Source organism: Biomphalaria glabrata, chromosome 14 (genome assembly GCF_947242115.1).
Source record: "Biomphalaria glabrata chromosome 14, xgBioGlab47.1, whole genome shotgun sequence".
In the NCBI taxonomy this organism is placed as follows: domain Eukaryota; kingdom Metazoa; phylum Mollusca; class Gastropoda; family Planorbidae; genus Biomphalaria; species Biomphalaria glabrata.
In genome coordinates this window covers 27,672,949-27,692,796 of record NC_074724.1, presented here as the reverse complement: position 1 = coordinate 27,692,796, position 19,848 = coordinate 27,672,949, and the positions used below count along the sequence as shown (strand labels likewise).

At 37.6% G+C, this 19,848-nt stretch overlaps 1 protein-coding gene across 4 annotated transcripts in view; it reads left to right on the top strand.

The window, feature by feature from the left end:
- Nucleotides 1-19,848, top strand: part of LOC106073929 (uncharacterized) — a 118,101-nt gene that overhangs the window by 70,586 nt on the left and 27,667 nt on the right. The window contains exon 1 of one of the 4 annotated variants that reach the window (XM_056011039.1): nt 14,260-14,322. The exons of the other annotated variants lie outside the window; for them this stretch is intronic. The gene's annotated coding sequence lies outside the window, so the exon portion shown is untranslated. Of the gene's footprint in view, nt 1-14,259; nt 14,323-19,848 lie in introns of those variants that run through there. 4 annotated transcript variants of the gene reach the window in all.

Below are 19,848 nucleotides of genomic sequence, written 5' to 3'. Positions count from 1 at the left end.
TCGAAAGTGACGGAATAGTTGACCAATGGACAAACGAACATACATATGGACAGACAGACGGACGGACAGACAACCCACATTTTCCTCTTTCGTAAAGCCGCGAAGAAAACCACAGTATATTTTTTTAAATTAAGTTTCAAGACTAGTAAGATATTTAATCCCCATAAAATGTTTTTTATTGTTTTAAATGCTGTAAGACGTTTACTTTGAACTAATACACCGGTGTTCACGCCATCCCTGTATTTTGTTCCGTGGGCCGCCCAATCTATATTACGTGGTACACAGGACTTGTTAGTCAATACTAATCCAATCTAGCCTGGCGCCACGAAATTCAATTTTCTTTCAGTCTCCGCGTCTTCACTGCGTCAATTTCATCTGCTGCTTCTCCTGTAGTGTTCTTCACCTTCGCGCAGATATTTGCCTTATGACAACAGGGCCGTCGTTCAGTAGGTGTGTGTGTGGGGGGGGGGGGCTGACTGTGAGACCTTCTCTTTCGTCACATCGTCTTTGGACTGCAACGCAGGTCAAGTCAAATCTGGCTATGGGGTCAAAATAAAAAGCTTTAGAAGACACATTGAAATTAACTGTCTCGTTCTTCTGTGTGATTATCCAAACAGTGAAGTTGTAGACGGACTCTTTGAACTACTGTTCTGTCTCGGAGGGCTCTAAGCAGATGTAGTTTGTAAACATTTTTAACACGATATCCTACTTTAGTAACTACAGCCATTCTCGGACCAAGTTGAAACGTTACACAATTATTTATCGTACCTAACAAAAGATGAATCGATTTAAGAAAATGTCCATAGTGTCAAGTTATTATTGGTATTGACTATTTTCTTTGATATCGCAAAAGGGAAATGAATTCTACATTATTGAGAGATATCATTGCAAAGTGGAGTTCTTATCCTTAGATAAGCTTTGTTTTGACATACATCAACTCACTCTGTCTGTCTGGTAAAACGTCTGTAGCCTACACGTTATTTCTCGACACCCAATCTCGGATGAAGCTGAAACTGTACACAATTATTTCTTTTACCTGACAACACAAGAATCTATAAGAAAAAATATTAACCTATTCGTTAATTAACTATTGGAAATTAATTATTTTAATGTGTATCTCGAATAAGGGAAATAAATTGTACTTGAATGAAGCGATGGTATAAGCTGAATTAGTCCCCTTTAAAGGTCGCCGCTTTTAAGTAAGTTTCAAATAAACAATACATCTATACATATAATTCTCTTCATGGCTCAACAGTTTGGACACCAAGAAGTAAAGGAAAGATCACTTTTTTATTTCTGCAAGTCGGACTAGAGTTACCCCACTAAGAGGCCAAAAAAAAGGGGGGTGGGTAGAACAAGTAGTATTTACCCGTCACCAAATAGTAGGGCCGGACTTTACCATTGTGACCAAGAAGTCATGGAAAGATCACTCTTTAAATTACTTGACGAGCCTTGCGTGTAGCGAGCGAAGGCGTACAGTATATCATAACAAATTGTGTTTCCTACACAGCAAGAATTACCAAATGTTTCAATCTATCTTCGAGAATTAATTCATTCTTCATTAGTATGAGGCGCGAGAAGCTTCTTTTACCAGATTCCACAATTACGGGTATTGCATAATGCCGTTTTTCTTTTATCGCGCGTAGGATTTGCGTTTTCCACATTGAATGACACCATAAAATAACAATTTTTATGTATATATTTCAACAGATTTTAATGAGTTTTTATTCTAAAGATTTTAATGATTTCCAGCGATTTCCAGGACTTTCCTCCTGCCCTCTTTAAAAATCTTCTTACGGTAAAATTCACCCAGATATTCCTTTCTTTAACTATCACTTAGGCAGCCTACGCTTAACTTTAAAATGTCATAAATTACTATTCCTATAAATAAATTACATAATTAGTCAACTACTGTTTTAAAGTACTAGATAGCTTTACTAGCTATTTAGAACTAGATCTAAATGACTTTATTTGGTTCTATAGCTAGATACTTAAACTCTACTACTAGCTCTTATTCTATATCTAAACGACATTATTTGTATTTATTTCAATTTCTAATTTTAGATTTTGTCAACATTTTAGATTTTAGTTATAGCTCCTAGATCTAGGTCTAAATTAAGGCCAAGAATTTAATTCAAACTATTTTGTTTTATTTTCTACTTCCTAGCTCGATATAAACTAACCAGGCCTACTTTCTTCTATTAAATACTAGCTCTAAGCTACCCACTAACCCCTTAGGAGTAGGCTTCTATCTTGATATAAACTAACCAGGCCTACTTTCTTCTATTGAAGACTAGATTTAGACTACATACTATTAAATACTAGCTCTAAGCTACCCACTAACCCCTTAGGAGTAAGCTTCTATCTTGATATAAACTAACCCGGCCTACTTTCTTCTATTAAACACTAGATCTAGGCTACCTACTAACCCCTAAGGAGTAGGCCTGGGACTATTTTGTAAGTTTTGTGTTGTGCTTCTAATTGTATTCTACTTAGCTCGGGATGTTGTAATGTATTGAAGTTGCGTGTATGTTAGGATTCCCTAATGTTTTGTTTTGCTATAATGAACGTGGGTAGTGCAATGCCAGCGAGCGGATTCGCTTAACAGTAAACGGCTACAAGGCCTGTCAACTGAGTTGCAAGGAGGTTGTGTAGGTCTGAGTGCATCGTCTAGTGGAAGTGTCTGAATGGATCATGTTATTTTCAGCTCTCTCCCCACTCCCGACTAAACCTGCGTTCGAAGTCATTGATCATTTCCACGCTCCAACGTCCAAGAAGTCATTTTAGAATATTTTATTTTTTTTGTGTCGGACTTTTAGTTTTAGAAATATCTAAACGAAACAAAAACAAAAAAACACAAAAAAAAAAAACAAGGTTAACACTTAACCAATGCTATTTTTAGGACTCCGGCTCACTCAGATTTTCATTAAAACGCTTTCGCATAGAAAGTATGTTTAACCACAGATCTACATTATACGCGCAAAATACCACTGACGGAAAGATCTCACCAACTGCCGTAAAGGTTCGTATGACATTCCGTACACAGGTTTCTTGCTCAGACGTGATTTCAACAAATTCAACAACGCGATTCTCGATTTCTATTAAATCTGTTGTGTATTTTTTTTTTCGGAATTTCCCCAAAAGGCCGCAGACTACATAGAAAGCATAAATAGATGTAGTTAAAAAGTTCAATTATTTTTTTTCGAGAGCGAGAAAGGAATAATACTTTGTAGTAATGGACCTCATTCACCTAACGTAAACAAACAACATTTAGGCACGTGGCTCTCTATCTCTTCTATACAAATTAAGTAATTGGCACACAGGCTGTAACTAAAACTTTTTTTTTTTACTCTTTTATCAATATTATCACGTGGCTAAATGTTGTTTCCTTACGATAGGTGAATGAGGTCCACTTCATTTCTCTACATTTATTTATTACTGTATAGCTTTTATGTAACGCTACTTTCATGCTCAGAGTGCTGTGGTCCAGTCTCATTTGTGGACCAGTGAGGGGAGGGGGTATATGGAGAAGTTTTTTTCCGTGCTGCCTTTTGGCGCTCAGTAAACACAACTCTGCCCCAGTCGGGTGTCGAACTTCGAGCCCCCTTCTTAGGTAGCCAAGACAAGCCAAGTTCAAGCGTACTTAGCCTCTCGACCACGCTTCCCACCACATTCAAAAGAAGTCAAATAAACGATTAAAAGTGATACTTCCGTATATTTAGAATCAAAACAACAAAATATAATGTAAGAGTGAGAAACTTGAATAAAGCATTCAATTGGGGCATCCCTCTAGGCCTGAAACTGATGGTCTAGGACAGGGGTGGGCAAATTACGGCCCGCGGGCCACATGCGGCCCGCCGAGGTGTTTTATGCGGCCCGCCGAAACCTACAGAAATCAGGTGTGCCCACAGTATATAGAAATAAAAATGCAAATATTAAAAAAAAAATTATATAAATTATTAAAACTGTCTCATAAAAATTTAAAAAAAAAGAAGATTATGCTTATTGGCTATACATCATTACACTCAATTCAAGACACAATGTCTGAGTGTTGGGTAGGCTTGGAACAAGATGGCAAGTGTAACAACTGATGGAGCTCGATCTTTGACTGAGAACCATAAACTCGAAACAGCAAAGTTTGCACAAAGCTGCGCATTATTAAAATATTAAATTTATAGCAGCTATAACTAATGTAACTTACTAAACTTAGGGGAGTTATCCACGGGTAGTTCTGATTTATGAATAAATAATCGAATGTATCCGCGAGCTTAGCATGGGCAAGGCAAAGGAGAAGAATATAAAATCTCAAGGATGAAACAGTTATGTTACATGAAGGACATTGACTGTGACCTTGTCACCAATATTTCTAATGAGTGGAAGACCAAATTTCATTTTCTCTACAATTACTATTGCAATTGATTGTTTACATATGAAATGTAAATGTATGTTAAATCTTTTCAAATAAGGCTTTCCATTTCTACAGGCAAGCAAAAAAAAAGTTTTTGTCATTTTCCTTTGCTGAAAGGTGAAACTATCTTTAGTAGAAATGATCAAAAGTACAACACTTATTAAGAGAAGCCGATTCAGCTCCAGAGGACATAACTCAAAGAAAAGAGAAGTTCCAGTCAGCACTACCACGGGAGCCTTATGGGTGCCAGAAGCTGTATTTCCAGTGTTCCACACTTGAAATACTTTGCTGCTGTTCACACTATTTGGGTACACATACATCAGTTCTTCTTCGTTCTCATTTTACATGTTGAAGGGTTCAGATCAGTAATCCTATATCTGAGATGAACCGCGTAGTGGTTTCCAGATCAGGCAGTTCTCCGAATAGTCTTTGGAGAGTCTTGTTCGGGTTCCCCGATTTAGTAAGCACCATTAAAGGACATGGTCAGCATTCTCTGGTGATGCTCCACAAAGGTAGGCTTCGCTCGTCCCGACATTTAACTTCCAGAACATAAATTGTCTCATTCAGTGAGCAAGTATATTTTGTGGAAGCTAAACAATCATAATCACTGGTCAATGTTTAATGACTGTAATTTGAGAGCAGTCACAGGGGTAACAACTAGTAAGATAGTTTCACAGTTACGGAACATTATGCACGAGTGTAAGAAGTAAAATACTGCTCATTAAATACAACTGTATATTTGTGAGGATATTGTGATATAAAAAGACAATAGCCATTAAAAAAAATCGTAATACAATATATATGAATTAAGTATATATATATATATATATATATATATATATATATATATATATATATATATATATATATATATATACTTAATTCATATATATTGTATTACGATTTATATATATATATATGCGGCAAGCCATTCCCAAACTTTCTAAAATGCGGCCCTCGATACAAAAATGTTGCCCACCCCTGGTCTAGGAAATTTGCTGTGTCTAATACCATTCTTTACTTCCATTAAAAAGGTGCTCCAGCATGAGAGAGAGAAGAAAGAGAAAGCGGGCTAAAAGGTATTGTAATAACTTACGGGAGGCAACTCAACGATATAGATGTTTACTTACATCACAAAAATCATAACAATGTCTGCCTTGAGCATCAGCCTCTTCATAAGTTGTAGACTTCGTTAATTCCTCCCTAATGTAAATATCTTTCTCAGTCAAGCCTCTAACAGTGCGCACCTTCTCAGTCAAGTCTCTAACAGTGCACACCTTCTCAGTCTAGCCTCTAACAGTGCGCACCTTCTCAGTCAAGCCTCTAACAGTGCGCACCTTCTCAGTCAAGCCTCTAACAGTGCGCACCTTCTCAGTCTAGTCTCTAACAGTGCACACCTTCTCAGTCAAGCCTCTAACAGTGCGCACCTTCTCAGTCAAGCCTCTAACAGTGCGCACCTTCTCAGTCAAGTCTCTAACAGTGCACACCTCCTCAGTCTAGTCTCTAACAGTGCGCACCTTCTCAGTCTAGTCTCTAACAGTGCGCACCTTCTCAGTCTAGTCTCTAACAGTGCGCACCTTCTCAGTCTAGTCTCTAACAGTGCGTACCTTCTCAGTCTAGCCTCTAACAATGCGCAGCCTTCTCAGTCTAGCCTCTAACAGTGCGCACCTTCTCATTCAAGTCTCTAACAGTGCGCTCCTTTTCATTCAAGTCTCTAACAATGCGCACCTTCTCAGTCTAGCCTCTAACAGTGCGCACCTTCTCATTCAAGTCTCTAACAATGCGCACCTTCTCAGAGGAAAAGGACTGGTGGAACTTAATACAAGACTCTTTTAGTATTTGAGGCTGAAGTCACTGTTTATATACAAATCTTATATCAACTCACTCTAATGGTGTTACTCAAATCAAATGCAAATATTCGTTTGTTATAGCTGTCAATAATCTATTAAATATTTTCTTGAGTTGAGGAGTGTCAAACAGAGGAATCATATTCTAATGTTGGCTTAACTAAGTTTGATTTTGTTTTGTGTAATGCAGAAATTGCAATAAAAATTTTTCAAGGATAATAAGATTAACATTATGGAAAAAAAGTCGCAAAATTTTTAAATCACACAATAAATACGAATATTGATAATCAAACACACAACATGTGTAAATAACACACAACGTAAAATTATGGCTTTTATACTGGCGCTATTTTCTTGCTTATAGCATGCTCAGAGCGCTTTGGTCCAATCTCAGTTGTTGATCAGTGGGGGGGAGGGAGGATCTAGAAGAAGGTTTTTCCGTGTTGCCCGAGTCGAACCTCGAGGACTCTTCATAGGTAGCCAAGCTAAGTGCGCTTTTAGCCTCTCGACCACGCTTTCCATGTATGTAAATACACACAGCATGTGTAAATGACTCACGACTTATGTAAATACACACAGCATGTGTAAATGACTCACGACTTATGTAAATACACACAGCATGTGTAAATGACACACAACTAATGTAAGTACACACAGCATGTGTAAATGACATACGCCTTGTGTAAAAGACACACAGCATGTGTAAATGACATACAACATGTGTAATGACACACTCAAAACATCTCCATCTAAATAACCGCTAACACCCATTTTCAAGTCTAATAACTCCAATTTTCCTCGGGTGAAAAAAAACAACTTCCCAACTATTCTCTCTTTTAGATTATTCTCTCCCCTACTTCGCCTCCCTCTTCCTATTCGATATTTTGTTCTCTTCTTTATTTCTGAACATAAAAAGATCGGTGTTTAAAAATGAGAAAAAGATTGAATTCTGGTTAGAGAATTATCAATTACTAATTAACTTTTTTTTCTTTGCAAACCCTCATTTCAATTTATATTAATCATATTTTCTTGATAAAGAGTTTTTTTTCTGTATTTTATTTTTATTCCTTTGAAATAAGTTTAACTTTGTTTGTTTTGTCAAATGTTTTCCATGTTTCAGATATTCCTTCAGAGTTGAACATAATTTACTTCCTAGTCTAAACCTCCCGCAGTACCACGGGGATGGCAACCCGGGACTATCGGCAAGTCCGTACAGCCCAGCGCGCATACCCAACGAACAAAAAATCAGTCATGTACAGACAATCTTCTAGTGTGCTGTTATCAACATTAATATTATAGTATTTATAATTATAGACATTACATTGGTAGTATCTATTGTCATTGCTGTTCGGAATTAGGTCAATATCGTTAAAAACTCCTTTCACTTTCTCTCCTTCCGGCGGATCCAAAACAATCTCAGTGCAAGAAAGGGTTACACATTAGCAGGACGGGTCTTCCCAGCATCCTCACCATCCAGACAACGCCGCCTGGACTGACTTGGTCATCTTCGACTGGTCGGGTGGGGCGGGGGGGGGGGAATAACCGTATCCCAAAATTCACTCTCTACGGTCAACTACTTGCAGCCCCCCCCCCCCCCAACTGACAGCTCCCACATCGGGTATGTGTTCTAATAGTTCTAAGAGTTTAAGTCTATGACTCTTGTAGCTCTAGGCCTATGGCAGCTTGCCCTAAGAGTTGAGTCTATGACTCTTGGAACTCTAGGCCTATGGCAGCTTACCCACAGAGTTTGAGTCTAAGACTCTTGGAACTCTAGGCCTATGAAAGCTTCCCTTAAGAGTTGAGCCTATGACTCTTGAAACCCTAGGCCTATGAAAGCTTGTATCCATCTGCCTGTCTGTACAAACTTCTAATCAGGATCTGATATTAATTTGGGAGGGGGGGATGAAGATTGTTTTTCGTCTGGTGACCTTTTTGTGAACGTTTGTAAATGTTTCTGAATGTTTGTGAGAGTTTGTAAATGTTTGTGAATGTTTGTAAATGTTTGTGAATGTTATTGTCATGAAATTAGATACTACGGTATTTGGCGGTGATATAAAGCTTCTTCTTCCCCATTGACTGTTAGATCTGAAAGGGGAACTTTCAACTGTTTATGTATTTATGTGTTGCATGTATGTGTGCATGTATGTGTGTACATGTATGTGTGTGCATGTATGTGTGTGCATGTGTGTGTGTGTGTGTGCCACATCGTTTTTTCTTTGTTTACTTTGTGTGCGTTTGTTTTGTTTGTTTGATTGGGGGACAGGGAGGTAGACTTTTTTTAAAATTGTTTGTTTGTTTGTTAAGGAGAAATCAACCAATTAAAGAAACTAGTCCTGTAATGTTATCTTTGTATATTTGTTTTTTACTTTCTTAATGTAAGAAGTTAATGGCATCCCAGAGATAAGATAGTTTCTCTTAGTATGATTGCGACATTTCAGACGAACCAGACTTAATTGCGACAATGATTCATGGCTTCGTAAATAGAGGTTCAATGTTATAAATAGAATTCAATCCAATTAGTTGCTGTTTCTAAAAGCAATGTCTGTTACTTTGGTGATAACACTGCTTTACACAAGAATGTGAATGTTCCATCAAAGAAGGCACGATCCCAAATTAGAATCTAATCGAAAACAATGTTGTCTCCATGTGGCTGGTACTGAAACTATTACGATCAGCCATGGTCCTTAGCCTTTGTATTTTTTTGTTGCTTCCAAACAAGACATTTTTATATTTTCTACATCTTAAATAACTTTGTGAATTATGATAAAGAAGTGAAGTCTTACGTCTGTTTTCTTATGTTCATATCTCTAAATAGTTTGACTTAAAAATTACGACATCCTCTGATTCTCTCATGTGTGGGACAATCGTGCAATAAGCGGTTTCAGCATCTGGTGGAGGTTTCCATGAAACTCTTTACCACTGGAAACACAAAACAGGCTTCTAATAGAATTATATCGCACTCTATACATTTGTTGAACAGTTTAATTCAACTCACATCATTAAGTCATGAAGCATGATAAATTCCACCCAGGTTTTTAATTTATCGCACATTATAAATTTATCTCACATAAATTCATCTCGCAATACAAATTCATCTCAAAGTATAAATTCATCTCAAATTATAAATTCATTCATTAAAAAAGTATATCTTAGAATCATTACGGCTCCTCTGTCCTTTTGGAAGTTAATGAGTTTTCTTTGTCCGGTAAGATTATAACTATGTAGTACAAATCGTCACTATTACTTTGCGACCCAAATTATGTATTCATGGATACTAATGTGGATATACTAATGCTGTAAAGAACATCTATTTCTATGAACGACCAAAGTTGAAGACTTGAAGGCCACATGCCATCCTCGTTAGGTCACAGATCGCAAGATATGAAATGGGTACCTATGTTATCAGAAAATCCTAACCCTTACCCGCCAAAAAAAAAATAAAATTTAAATTGAGCCACAAAGAAGCCAAAAAAACTTGTTCAATTTTCAACCATACTGGTTGAAGACTTCCTGCGCTGTTACTAAAAGAGTGTAACAGACATGCTGAAGACCATACTGGTTGAAGACTTCCTGCGCTGTTACTAAAAGAGTGTAACAGACATGCTGAAGACCATACTGGTTGAAGACTTCCTGCGCTGTTACTAAAAGAGTGTAACAGACATGCTGAAGACCATACTGGTTGAAGACTTCCTGCGCTGTTACTAAAAGAGTGTAACAGACATGCTGAAGACCATACTGGTTGAAGACTTCCTGCGCTGTTACTAAAAGAGTGTAACAGACATGCTGAAGACCATACTGGTTGAAGACTTCCTGCGCTGTTACTAAAAGAGTGTAACAGACATGCTGAAGACCATACTGGTTGAAGACTTCCTGCGCTGTTACTAAAAGAGTGTAACAGACATGCTGAAGACCATACTGGTTGAAGACTTCCTGCGCTGTTACTAAAAGAGTGTAACAGACATGCTGAAGACCATACTGGTTCAAGACTTCCTGCGCTGTTACTAAAAGAGTGTAACAGACATGCTGAAGACCATACTGGTTCAAGACTTCCTGCGCTGTTACTAAAAGAGTGTAACAGACATGCTGAAGACCATACTGGTTGAAGACTTCCTGCGCTGTTACTAAAAGAGTGTAACAGACATGCTGAACATCATACTGGTTCAAGACTTCCTGCGCTGTTACTAAAAGAGTGTAACAGACATGCTGAAGACCATACTGGTTGAAGACTTCCTGCGCTGTTACTAAAAGAGTGTAACAGACATGCTGAACATCATACTGGTTCAAGACTTCCTGCGCTGTTACTAAAAGAGTGTAACAGACATGCTGAAGACCATACTGGTTGAAGACTTCCTGCGCTGTTACTAAAAGAGTGTAACAGACATGCTGAACATCATACTGGTTCAAGACTTCCTGCGCTGTTACTAAAAGAGTGTAACAGACATGCTGAAGACCATACTGGTTGAAGACTTCCTGCGCTGTTACTAAAAGAGTGTAACAGACATGCTGAAGACCATACTGGTTGAAGACTTCCTGCGCTGTTACTAAAACTGGGAACAACTTCGCCATCTCTGTGTGGCTGCCCGGGCTGCCCCCAAGGGAAATTATTCTGAAGTGGGTAACAGTAATGTTTGAACAAAATAACGTTCGAAAATTTAAAAAATCCGTTCCCTGCCACTCCACATACGTACAGCCTTGTACCAATCTTCTCTCGATGTTTATGTTTCTTCAGGACTAGATCGTGCACTTATATATTTCATCAACCCCGACTTTGACCTAGACCCGGGGTCAGCAACCAGCCGCAGCTTCACATCCAAAGAGCCGCATGTGGCTCTTTAGTTCCATACGCAAATATTATTTATTTTATCGAAACATTTTTTAAAGAAGCTCTGAATCTTTTAACGAAGATTAGGCGCCAATTCTATCTCTCAGCCACTTGAACACGCTTTTCACCAGACCCCTCCCCCATTACACGCGTCGTCACTGTTGTCAGTAAGTCGGAAGATCTCGGCCGTCATCGGATGTTTCTATATAGGTTTTAATTTGCTTTGGACGCAAGACGGATTGGCGTCTTAACCACAGTGTTTTGGCTGTGACGTATAGTTTGTTGTTTCAAGTAAATGAGCTGGAAGCGAATTATCTTCTCAAAGTTAGAAGCAATCTATAAGTGATGCTAATCTGGCAAGCTTTGCGGTATCACTAAGAATTACACAAAAAGCCAAACCCTTTACAGATGGTATGTCGAAGACTGCTTCCTAAGTGCATCTGAGGAACTGTTTCGTGATTTAAAAAAACAAACCAGAAATCTTGAAAAAAAACAAACAAACAAAGATTTGCCAATATCTGCTGAAACAGTACAAAATAGAATAGTTAAAATGTCTTCAAATTTAACATATTTGAATTTGAAAGATATTCAACTTTCTTCTGCCGTATCACTTGCTATAGATTAGTCTTGCGACATAAAGACACGGCACAAGTTGCCTTTTTCGTCAGGTATATGTCGTTCCTAGAATTGCTACGTGTACCGCTCTCGTGACAAACTAGAAGGGACGATAGAGCAAATGCTATGCAAAAATACCTTGAAGAAAATAAGATAAAATCATTTCAATAGCAACTGATAGAGCCAGAAGTATGACAGGAAAAACTAAAAGGGCAACAACGATTCGTCGGAGCAAAATAAACCAAGAAATTCTTATGTTTCACTGAATAATGCAAGGTGATGAAACGTTTTGCTTTGTGCTTGAATGAAATAAATACATTTCTAAATGACAAAGGCATTTATCACACCGAATTAGAGAACGACAAATAGTTGCGAAAATTTCACTTTATGATTGATATAACAGTGAAAACTAAAAACAGCGAAAATTAAATGAGTTGAATCTAAAATTGCAAGGAAAGGAAAACCAAGCCTGTTTTGCTAGAGGAATTGGTTTGTTTTGAAGAAAAATTAATTCTTTTTGCAGAAGATATTCAGAGCGGTCAATTACTTCATTTTGAATGTCTAAAGCAGTATCGCGATAAAATCAGTGCTTTCGACACGAATTACTTCAGCACAGTTATTTAAAAAAATCAAAGGTGAATTTGTTGACAGATTTAAGCAGTTCAAAACCAACAAAACCATTCTAGTATTCTGAGTATACCATATCAACACAAATATTAACGAAATCCACAGAGTTGAAAAGCAAGTTGGAAGAGTTGAAGGTCAAGACATGTGTGTACGTAACGCAACAAAAGTGGACAGCTTTAAAAGGAATGCCGCGAATTGCTACAGTGAGGTGAAGTTAGCAATCGAAGTGCTAACTATCTTTGGATCGACTTAGTCTTGCGAGCAAGCGTTCTCTTGCATGAATATAATTAAAAGTAAAGTTAGAAGCCAACTAACAAATGAAAAAAAAAAAAACAAGTTATAAGCCAAATGTCTCCAAACTTTCTAAGACCATACCAAGCCAATGCTCCCACTGAATTTGTTTGCTCGATTATCTTATTTGTTGTGAGAGACACTACTTATAAATGAATTCTTTCTTTTTTTTTTCATTTTAAAAAAGTCATTGTTTGAGAACTATTTATAGTTGGCAAGAAAAAATCTTTGTGGCTCTTTAACAACTTCAAAATCTTGTAAATTTTAATTTTTGGCTCTTCCGACTCAAAAGGTTGCCGACCCCTGACCTAGACCTTCGAAAGATATTTTATTTAAGATTTAAATCGGTTTCGCAAAAAAAAAAAAGTATATGGAATTAATTCCACGTCTCGTGTGACGAGTCAGCACTTATTTTAAATCTAGTTTCCAACCTGTTTTACATCAATATTATTTCAGATGTAAGTTAGCCTTGCTTCCCTTTTGTAATAGGATCAGGCTATAAATTCTTTTAAATACAACACATGGAGATTCACTATATTAATTACTAATTGAGTATGGATTAATCCTATTTCAAAGTTTAACTTTTATTCTTTATACTTTACTATTTGTGAAAGGCAGGAGGCCCCCCCCCCCCAAAAAAAAAAGAGGCCCAAGGTTTCCTATGATGACAAAGCTAAAATTGAATAGCGCAAATTAACAAAACATATATGATACTAACTCTTGGACGAAATTGAGCTGTGTATTTGACAATGATAATTTAATCGAAATTACTGAAACACAAGTAACATAATTAAATGGTTTTATAAAACAAAGCTTATATTAAGCGTAGTTGTATCAATTAGTTTGGATCAGTCATGTGATTAAATTTGTAATAGATCTCTCTCTCTCTCTCCATTTGTCCCTTGACTATTGTCGTAGGGGCGCTGTGACAGTTTTGTGTAACCAAATCCCTCCACTTTTCCCGGTCAGCAGTTCTTCTTAGCATGTTATCAAGAGAGAGAGTCCGGTTCATTCTTTTGCATTGTCCAGCCAGCTTTTCTTTGGACGACCCTTTCTTCTTGCTCCATTCACTTTCCCTTGAAGAATGACTTTTGACAGTGAGTCATGTCTTACAGTAGGCCTATGACCAAACTAGCTCAGACTAACAATAATAAATCTGTGCGATTATAAATATTTTTATCATTGTTTTATGATTGTATTTAGCGCAATTTCATGCTTTTAGTTTTCTCAATACTATATTATCCAATCACTTGTCTGGACCAGTAAAGAAAGGGGTGGGGGAGAAAGAAGGGGATATATGTGTGAATGTTACCGTGATTGCTTTTTACATGCATTTATAAAAAAAAGTAAGTTGAACGACCTGGATTTCAACTCGAGGGCTCCAGCTTCCTCAAGCCAACACAATAACCACTGTACCAGAAAAGTGCTTATGAAACTAGAAGGTTTTATAATTATCTATTGCTAATTTCAAACTGAAAGCGAAGTATAAAAGGAAATAATTCAACTTATACCTTCACATCAGCCAATTACAATTTCTTTCACTTGTTCAATATCAAACAAAATAATTAATTACTAATAGTTTATTAACTAATTAGTTAATTTTTTTATATAGATTCTTGTGTTGTCAGGTAAAAGAAATAATTGTGCAAAACTTTCAGCTGGCTCCGAGATTGGGTGTGGAAGAAATCACGTGAACCAGAAAGCAGGACAAGGTGAGTTGATAGAAGCTTTGTCAATATAAAAAGGTCAGTTTGGCATTTCAAAACAAATAAACTTATAAGTTACAAAATGTAATCCACCTTAAGCCATCCCTACTTTTTATACAGTGCTTTGAAGTTGTATTTTTTTTTAAATTTATACAATTATTGTCCACTGATGAACGGTATTTAAGCCACCAAGTCTAAGATTAAACTATTTAGTATTTTAGTAGACGTCTAAACAAATTAAGAGTACGTAGCTCATCCCATAGCCTGAACACTATGTCACACTTAGATCATTCCCTTCGCCAAAAAGGAGCTATACGAGTGTGTAGTGTTATTGTTTGCTTACGACCATGACTTAGCTCCAACTCAATTAGCTTTGTACATTTCTATTTTTAAAAAAAGCACAATAATTTAACTCTTTTTCTCCGTAATTATTTACCACATTCTGGTGGAATCAACGTTGGTATCGTCAGTTAGGAGAAAAAGAGTTAAATAAGACTAATTCCTGACCTTCTTCTTCGTTCTCATTGTTATGTTGGAGTGTTCAGATGACTAGACCAATACATGAGATGAACTGCGCAGTGGTTTCCAAATCAGGGAGCTCTCCATATAGTTTTCTTTCTATTGGGGTGTTTTGGGGCCAGTGTCTTGTACGGTCCTCTTGGTAAAGAGAGCAGTTTTGGAGGACATTTTCGGCATTCTCTGGTGGCACTCCACAAGGGCAGATTTCACTGGTTCCGATTGTGAGCTTCCTTACCTATTTGGTGGATTTAAAAATAAAATTAATTCATGTTCTCATCGAGCATGAGCTTTGTATGTACAATTTGATGACGATTGAATAAGTGGTGGTCGAAAAATCTATTGCGAAAATCCAAAAGTACAAGAAACAGACAAAGTGACTTGATAAAGCTTTAAGACACTGCTCTGCACAGCTCAATTCCCAGCTAGACTATGGTTACCAAACACCTGTACACCTAAGGAAAGACAAAAGAGAGGACACTGGCGGATCCAGGGGGGGGGGCGGTAGGGGCGATCGCCCCCCCCCCCACTCGGCCGACCCCCCCCCCGGGGGGGGGCGGACGAACTTTAGTATTGGATTCACACAATTTGTATACGAATTTATTACTTATGTTAAAAATATATACTAATTATTTATATTTCAACCTATTTTTAGATTATTTCGCCCCCCCCTCTAGTATGTTGGCCGATTTGGTGGGGTCGGGAGGGGGCGATGGTATCAATCCCGCCCCCCCCCCCTTAACTTTCGAGTGGGGGGGGGCGGTCAGATTTATTGGTAGAAATCACAGCCTGCTAACAAAATCAATTAAATATTTATATCCTTGTAACTTGTTATTGATATTTTAACCGATCTTTATATTATGTCGTTCCCTGTTTGCCGATTGGTGGGGGGAGGGGACGAACACCTCTTCTGCCCTTCCCACCTAAACCCTTTGAGTGGGGGGGCGGTCCGTTTTTATTGAGAAATCATAGTTTGTGAACAAAATTAGTTGAATTAATATATACATTTTATATTATGTCGCTCCCTTTCTGGTATTTTGGCCGATTCGGTGGGGTGAGAGGGGGGGCGATTGCATGTACTGCCCTCCCCACTCTAGCCCTCTGAGTGCTGGGGGGGGCGGTCCTATTTTTGTGGTGAATCATAGTTTGTGAATAAAATTAGTTGAATATCTATATAATATAAACTACGTATTGATATGTGACCCATTGTAAATATGTCGAACCACACTCTAATCTCAAATTGTATCATTAGTAAATTTAAATGAAAAAGGGTTGTACCAGGAGGGAGGGGCGATACATGCAATCGCATTTCCCCCATCGGACAAATCAATACTTTTTCTTTTTGTATTATAGTTAAGAAATTACAAAATTAAAAAAATCTGTCACTAATATAATTTATATATACTATAAATTAAATTCTTATATCGAGTCGCCCCATACCTATTCTTAAATGCCAAATGCAATCTTTAGCAGAAATTAGTAAAGGAGCGAGGATTAATCGTTTTCACTCTACCGCCATTCCCATTTCCAGACAGAGTTTTTGTAATTTCACATGAAGTTATCATAAGTATTTTAAAAAAGACTTTGCATTGGAAAAGTTAGAATTCAAACGAAATTTTTCAGTATAAGAGTCATGATTGAGATGAGTTCTAAACTCAAATAACGTTTTCATAGTCGCCTTTTCCCAACCTTTACTCAATCTGATATTTTTGTAGCTAAATAAATTTGGGACTAAAACTCACAATTTATGCTAGAGTTTTCTTGAATACTAAATATCGAATAAGTTTTTTTTCGGCGGCGATCCTCAAAGCAAAAATCTAAATACGTGGGGTATCCTATCTTTTCAAGGAACAAATCGGTTTTATTTGCAATGTATTATGGGTCTATAAATTCAAATTAGAATATTTTTCAAGTACAACATTATTCGAAAGGTCGTATTTTAATAGTATGAATAATGAGCTTCAGGTCAGGAGAATGCGTTTCTGCAATGACGAATGCAAGAAAACGCTTTTGGCGTCGGGGCTTCGCCCCGAACTCCATTGATGAATAATGAGCTGTACTTGTCAGGAGAATGCGTATCTGCAGTCAAAAAAGCAAGAAAACGCTTATGGCGTCGGGGCTTTGCCCCAAAATCCATTGATGAATAATGAGCTGTACTTGTCAGGAGAATGCGTTTCTGCAGCGAAAAAAGCAAGAAAACGCTTATGGCGTCTGGGCTTCGCCCCGAACTACATTGTGAAGAATGAGCTGTACTTGTCAGGAGAATGCGTATCTGCAGTCAAAAAAGCAAGAAAACGCTTATGGCGTCGGGGCTTCGCCCCGAACTACATTGTGAAGAATGAGCTGTACTTGTCAGGAGAATGCGTATCTGCAGTCAAAAAAGCAAGAAAACGCTTATGGCGTCGGGGCTTCGCCCCGAACTCCATTGATGAATGAGCTGTACTTGTCAGGAGAATGCGTTTCTGCAGCGAAAAAAGCAAGAAAACGCTTATGGCGTCGGGGCTTCGCCCCGAACTTCACCAGAGAACTTTATAGCGCTGCCCCATTTGTTTTGTTTTTCGCCGAAGATTGAGAAATGCTGCTTTTTTATTCTCATATCTTATATATATATATATACATATATATGTGTGTGAGCGCGCGTGTGTGTGTGTGTGTGTGCGCGCGCGCGCGCTGTATGCACGTTTATGCGTAGGGTTAGGGTTTACTGGGCGTTAGGGTTAGGGTTTGGAAAGAAATCGCCCCCCCCCCCCCACTCCAAAGTTCTGGATCCGCTAGTGAGAGAGGATTAAGCCTTACGAAGGAGGGCAAAATAATGCCTATAAGTAAGCTTACAGTGTAACATATTAGTATATCTTAAGCTGTAACAATAACATGTGAACTATCATACTTCTTAGTCTTTTGGTAGATGTTCATCATTCAAGAGAACAAAGCCTGCGCATATTTTAAAATCAAGTTTTTAACCTATTTTACATCAATATTCTTTCCGATGTAAGTAAGACTTGCAACACTTTTTTTCTAATGTAGTAAAGCCTCTCAATACTGATTTTACAGTTATATGTTATAGTTATAGTGTTAATAAATATATAAATAAATTGATCTATAAGACATGTTAAACAACAAATTATTATTGTAATTTTGTAAAGTAGGGGTTTGACCCATTGGAGGTGTTACATAGCAAAGTAGGTTGGAGTGGCTCGTGGAGCTTTATTTGTACTGGGGACTATTTGGAAAAAAATCATATATAAAAATTACTCACATCTACTATTTTGTATCTTTTCCGTCCGTCGTGATTCTAACAGAACTCCAGGACCTCTCGGTGTCAACTGGAGGAGATTAGTTGTCCCGGGACTTCATTGGGGAAAAAAATTATCGCCAGACCAGACAATTTGTAAAGAATAATCAATCTTAGATTATATATAGTCCTCATGAGCTCACTGCAATGCTGTTTGGCCTCAGTCTTGGGTTGACGATAAGTTAACATCTGGAAATCGTACCGGTCTGTCCACTTGTAGAGTTCCGCAACGTGATGTCCAGGAACATTGTTGATTAGCCCAGCTTTGGGTGTTGGACATTAAAACATCAGATCATTAGGACTTCAGGCTGATCTGTCAGCTGGTAAACGATCCAACAAAATCTTCAACTAGGAATAATTTTGGATCTTCGACCTTGCAATGAACATGGAAAACTGATTTTTTGACCACTCGCTAATGCTCCTATATCTGCGACTACAATGACCTGTTTACACGAGCCTCGCCCACATTTTCAAAATGACTGAGTTCTGACAACACACCATCTATAAAAACTTCTGTGTGTGTATGTGTCCAAGAACTGTTGGACTTTACTAGAAAATAAAGACATTGACCTTCAAAACTTCTGAGACCATGCATTTCGTGCGAGATGTAAGCCCATGTGGGTTGTATGCGGACTGTCATGCGTCTAGGGCAGGAAAAGGGACAAGAAAATGAAAGCAAGAACTTTGAACAATATCTGAACAAAGTTTTTACATTTGTTGTTGTGATACCATAAAATTCGTTGTTGTTTTTTTTTTGCAATGTATCCTTTGGACAATAAAGTGGGGAAAAAAAATCTAAACTCTGAACACAAATTTGGTTGTATATTCAACATTGAACAAACAAAACCTGCATGTGGATGTACACGCAAGACATGTATGTCCGATTGTGCTTTATTAGAAGAATACCTGTCTCTCATCCGATGGACAGTCTAGCTTTCTTTTCTGTCCAGTGGGCGTTCATCCATAAAAACGCTCGTTCAACGTTAGCATTAAGCCCAGTCAAGAAACAGTCGCAGATCTTGAATTGAGAAACAGACTTCTATTGACAAACCAAACAAACTGAAACATACAAACAACTGTTCATGAAGGAAATTCTAGCAGACTTGTCATTTTCTCTTTGTTGATGATCTTCACCAAAACACTAAACAATGTCAAGGTCGCTAAATTGAACTTCTATGTTGCCAACTACATGAAAAGAATGTGTAGCAGGTAACGTTCGTATCCAAACTCCTTTAATACAGCTATTTAGTTGCACATTTGTTTTGAAAGAAGTTTAAACTCATAAAGTGACAGTCTAAATTCCATTCATTTGTTTTTGTTTTTTTTTAGCATTGAACAGAAGCGCTTTTAAAATGTGTTTCTGCAGTTCTATAAATTTGCATAAAAATCATCATCTACCTTTCAAAAAAAAAACAAAAGGGTTCTCAACAATTTATTATGTACGAGACATAGAAAAACATGCAATGAGTAGTTTTTCTTCCTTACTGGAGAATTTGCAATGAATGAGATTTGTAGCTTAAACCAAAACATATACATGATTAAATTTGATTAAAGGATAACATGGCCTTCTTCAGTTGCAAAGCGACTATGGATCATCTCATGGAGATGAATGCCTGGGCGTTAGCTGAGGTCGGAACGATGTCGTCTACACATCCGTTTCCCCATCTTTACGTAGCTGATCTATCCAAAGGAACGGCAATTGCCGATACAGTTTGGGGTCAGCG